We start from the raw sequence: 5,953 nt of genomic DNA on the forward strand, positions 1-5,953 counted from the left end.
CTTTGAGGAAAGTTTTGTATCATTCAAACTTTCGAACTAAATAATACATTACATGTATTTAAGTATCTTCTTTCATTTTTGGCCAGTAATTCCCCGCTCTAATTAAAGTTTTTACCAAAGATCTTCCTCCGGCGTTATTTCCACAATGTCCCTCGTATATTTCCCTCATCATACATTCCGTTTGAGAAGGTCCAAGACACCGTGCCAGAGGGCCACTAAACATTTTTCGATATAGATTGCCCCGATCTAAACAATAACGAGCAGCCGTTCGACGAAGTGCCTGAGCCTTTTTCTTATCTTCAGGTAGTGTTCCGTACTACAAAAAGTTGACAATCTCGTTTCTCCAATCCCAAGTTAAATTATTGAAATTTACCTTGTTTTTATGTTGGTCGAGTACTGAATAAAACAAATGTATTACAGAAGCATTCTCTTCATTTGTTACTTCTGCAGCGGATGCAAGATTAGCTAATGCGTCTGCCTCGGCGTTCTCTTCTCTTGGTATCTGCACAATTTTCCAAGTTTGGAATTGTCTAATTAAGTCTCGTTCCTTTTCCAGATATTGCTGCATCCTTGCCTATTTAGCTATATAAGTCCCCTGCATTTGGTTAACTACAAGCTGCGAGTCGCTTTTGATTATAACCTGCTCTATTCCGAGCTCTCGTGCCAATTCTAGACCTTCAATTACAGCTTCATATTCCTTCATTATTAGTAATAGGATGGCTGATAGACCTTAAATACTCTTGCCTTATGTTTTGATGATCTAACAAACTTATTGATAAGAACCAGATAAGGAACCTGACCTACTTGGATTGCTGCAAACTTGAACTGATCCCAACTAAGGATAAACTGCTACAGATTCAGAAGCTATGAACCAATCAAGAATCTGGTGCTCATGTGGTTCCTATGTAGCAGTACAGAGTCATTTGGACACAGCTGGAACTGAAGTGACTGCCGGTACTGTTTCTGCCGCACTGCACCACACTGACAGCCCACTCATTCTCTAACCAAACAAAGTACTCACATCATTTCAAGTGATGTGATCAAGTTGTACCAAAGGGGCTTTTATAAAAAAAATCACAAATAGGTTTCAGTTTCATTCACTCAAGCATCAAGCAAAAACAGAAAAGATCATTCCCTCAAGCTTGAAGAACAAGGTTGAACACCACTACGGACCAGTTCTTAAACGATTGATTATTGCTGTCCTAGTTGATGTCGATGCCCCCTTTTTCTCGCGAAATCGGGTTTATGACATTTGGGAGGACAACTCGTTTCCTTTTGGGAATTGGGTTTGAATTGAAGAGTCGCCACCTAATGATTAAGTGCACTAGGACACTAAGAATAACTTTGATTTAGAAAACCAGAGATTGGGTAAGGGCTTGAAATTATCCCGAGGGGAAGGTGTTAGGCACCCCTCGAGACCCACTAGTGTGGTTCCCGGCCATACTATAATTATGACTTTAAGTGCAAACAACAAATAGACAAATAGGAGTTACAAATATGAGGGGGGGGGGTTCACATAATTGTTGCAAGTAATTAAAAGAAGTTAAAGAAGCTGAAGTTTAAAAAAAACAGTTTTGAAATTCTGAATAAAATAAACATGTAAAGGAAGGGGGGGTCCTAGGTTTATAAATAATATGGATCACCCCACACAACACCCGGTAACCGTTTATACACGTGGTGTTATCGCGTGGTCATGATATCCATATCTACCCTTTCCCACCCCGTTAAGGTATTAAAGCGCGAAATAGTCTTGTTTTCTTATTGCATGCTATTACCCGCCCCAATTCTATCAGCCCCGGAGGTATTTGGGACTACTAATCCTAAAGGGAAGGGGTGTGAGGTTTTATAGTTTCGAAGGACAAAATTCGAAGGCGACAATCAGAACACATATGTAACAAATATGGGGAGAAGCACATAATAGATAGAAAGGCTCAGACAAACCTCCTTAAAAATAAAAAGAAGCATATCGTTTAGCATGTCTTACACGTACTGATTAGGGTCTGATTAAACTTAAGAGTTGTGGCAAACTGATCTATTACATATTTCAGATAAGAAGCCCGAATCAGACCTGCCTGCTGGTTGTAGTTAATAGAATCTGATTCAATTTACAAGTTACCCTATGGCTTGCCTAAGTATTAAACGAAAAACCTATAGGCATGATATCTATTAGTTTCTGAAAAGAAGTATACTGATTTTAAGGGAAAGAAATTCTCAGTTACAGGAATATAAATTCTGCAGTCGTTATTGTTGCTACTGATTTTAGACTCATAAGCAAATGGACGATTCAAATTTAGTTGATGGTTCCTATAGGCATGCTTTCTAGGCGTTACTGATTTAACGCATTTTTTTAATCGAAACATGAGTGCAGAAGTCCAATAAGCATGGTATCTAAAATGCTGTTAGTTATTTAAACCTATAAACAGGTTTGCCTAGTGACAGATGCGGATGCAAAATTCAGGATGTCCTATAGGCATATTATCTATATGATATGCAGCATTTCAGAAATGACTTATAGACATGGTCTCTATATAATGCAGAAGTGCAGAAACCTATAGACACGGTCTCTACAGAAATGCAAAAGTGCAGAAACCTATAGACATGGTCTCTATATGAGGTGCAAAAGTACAAAAACCTATAGACATAGTCTCTATAGAAATGCAGAAGTGCAGAAACCTATATACATGGTCTCTATATGAGATGTAGAAGTGCAGAAACCTATAGACATGGTCTCTATATGAGATGCAAAAGTGAAAGCTGAAAACAGGATACATGAGTGTAGAAGTGTAAATATTCCCTATGAACATGAAATCTACCCCTTTGCATGCATGGTTACCCTTCCCTTTTTCACTAATCACCCCAAAATTTTATTACAAAATTGTTACAGACCAAAATAAAATAAAGAAATTACATCATAAAAAATAAAATTACAACCAAGGAGAGCCTGATTCAGGTTTCCTGCCTGAAGCATGAAGTAAATCAACTCCAAAGACCAAGATCCAAATCCTTTCTCATTTGGGTGTGTCAGAGTTCCCTAAGAGCCTCATGGACTTCGGGCAGTTCTCACACCCAAATACATTGCAAGATTGAGACATAGTTCAGTGTGGAAGGACCAGCCCTCAAGTGTCCAAGTTCAAAGGGAACTCAAGGTCCCAAGGCATGGCTCAGGAAGGGGGCAGAACTTAGAAACTAGGAATAAGTGTAAGTGCATAGAAGAAATTCTGAAAAGGAGAGAAGGGGAAGTGGCAAAGACAGGCTAGTGGGCATACCTAGCAATAGGAAGTGCTGGCACACCCCACCAGCCTGTTAGAACACATTGTTTTTGGGAGTTAGGATCCCCAAAGGGATCAAGTCCAAACATGGGCAATAACTTGCATATGGCCATGTTCTGAACTACAACTCAAAGCACATAGAGGGAAACAGGGGTGCAGGGATTCAAAGCAGAAACAGATGAAAGGAAATTAACATTCTAATTGACTTTTAAACTTCACATAAACAGTAAATAGACATGGATGTAAAAGCTGTAAGTAGACACATTGGGATGATGCTTAAACCAAAACTAGAACATACCAGTCTCGAGGAAACAAGCAAAAGAAAGCAGTAGTCTTGTAAAGCCAAAGTGCAAACAAGTAGTCAGAATGCTATGAGTTTAGAAGAGAACTGTGAGATTATAAGTGTCTGAAGTTTGTAATGTGTGCTAATCGTGTAATGTGTTCTCTTGAAAGTGCAGAAGGGTCATGCCCTTTTATAGTGTAGAAAACAAGCAGAAATAGGTAAGAAAATTGTTTGAAAATCAATTTCACAAGGTTTCCCTATAATTAAGTGATTCTGATTTCAAACGGGTAAAAATAATTAAGGAAAGAGATTAATAAAACACCTTTTGAAAGTAGTACAAGAGGGGTAAATACATAGAGGTATATTTAAGGAAAAAGTCTTGATAGTACACGGTTTGTGCAAATAAGGCAAGGGAATCAATTAACATCTAGTAAATCAAAAATTGAAGATTTTGTATGAATGAACCAAGTCAGAAACATGGGAAAGATTTTGACTTAAGGAAAATCAGTAACAATCAATCAAACCTAAAAAAAGGATTCTGAATCAATCATAAGTTGGAAAACCTTTTCGGAAGAAAGAATTCATCACACATATAAAAGCATATAGCCACGCTTAAACACGAAGAAATTTGTCATGCTATTCAATAAAAGAGTCTAGTGTAGGAGAATTTAAAAGTTCAGAGTCATAAACAAAGAAGTTCAAACTTAGTTCATAGACTCAGAAATAAGTATGAAAGAGTTCAGGGTTCTCAAAATAGAACCCTAGTTCAAACACATGACCAAACCTCGGTAGAACCCCCTAACTTATAGGGTTTCCAACTCGAGTCAAGCACAGGGATGAGGAGGCAACAGGCTCAGAGATTTCTTTTCAGAATCTCATGAGAAGACAAGCAAATACAATAGAATGTTTGAAGCATAACGAGAGTAGAAAGCATGCTTAAACGGGTCTTAAAACAAGGTGAAGTAGAAGTAAAACAGTAAACACTTAAGAACACGGTAGAGAAATACAGTAGAAGAAAACATGAACACCGGAACAGTATAGCAAAAAAAACATATAGGAAAACACAGTGAGATAAACATGCGAGAACATGGTATAGAAACACAGTAGAAGAAAGAACGGAGCACAGTAGAAGAACATGCATAACAAAGGAAAACATAAGAACACAGTAGAAAAACATGCGTGGTAGAAAAGAAAACATAAGAACATAGTATAGACAAATACACACAAAGAAAAAGAAAAAGAAAAGTTAGAGAAACATTTTAAGCTTTTCAGAATACCCTAAATCGGAAAGAAGTAATTTTTGAAAGAAAAATTGGGGAAAACATTTAAAAACTCAGGTAGAGCTCAGATATGTAACAGATCTAATAAAAAAATCAGAGAAAACCTCGAATAGCTAGGGTTTCAAAGGAACCCTAAACGAGAAAGGCTTGGAAAAAGGTCCGATCTGAGTCGGATAAGTCAGAGCCAGGCTCAAAACACCATAGTGTGACGGAGCTGGGCCGGAGATGGCCATAGATCCTTGAATCGGCGAAGATCTGAACGAAAACCTTCGAGGCCAGACCTCAAAACTTCGAATACCATGTGTTTAAGAGCAGAGGGAGATGAGTTTAAGCTATCCATAACCTGAGAGTCCATGGATTCCGGTTGAAGATGATAAGAGAGGCTATGGTTTCGAGAGAGTTTGAGAGGAGAGGGATTTCAGAGGCGGCTGATAGAAGAGAATGAGGGGGATTAGGGTAGTCTTTGGGGATTAAAAAGGCAAGGAATGATAGTGGTCGTTGATCAAAATGATCAACGGCCTGGATTAGAAGAGAGGGTCGGGCGGGTTAAATTGGTTGGGTTGGAGGCGGGTTGGATTGAAATTGGGTTGGTCTATTAAGGGTTTGAAATTGGGTCAATTAGGTTATCAATTTGGGCCATAATTGAAACGAAATAGGGCCATATTTTAAATAGCCAGTTTTTCCCTTTTAATTTATAAAAATAGTAAAAAATGATTTTGAAAACAAATTAAAAGTACTGGATCAGTTAATAATATACAAATATTAATTTAAAAATATTGGAACCAATTTCATAATTATAAAATGCTGTTAATTCTGAAAATAGGCTAAAATTGCAATTATATGCAATTTGGCTTTTAAAATACCAAATAAATTTGTAAAAAATGTATAGAAATTACCCTAGCTACATTTGGTATAAATATGAGAATAAAATAAGTTATTCACCAAAAATGATAATTTTGGGAATAATTATTGGTTTTTTGTACTGCTAAAATGGGCAATGAATTGATTTAAAAATCCTTTAAAAATTAGGAAAAATACTAAAATACTTGGTCATACTTATATATGTTATTTTGAAAGTATTTGCATGTAAAAATACAATGGGAAAAAATTGGGTAATCAAC

This window comes from Nicotiana attenuata, chromosome 2 (assembly GCF_001879085.1).
Source record: "Nicotiana attenuata strain UT chromosome 2, NIATTr2, whole genome shotgun sequence".
NCBI lineage: Eukaryota > Viridiplantae > Streptophyta > Magnoliopsida > Solanales > Solanaceae > Nicotiana > Nicotiana attenuata.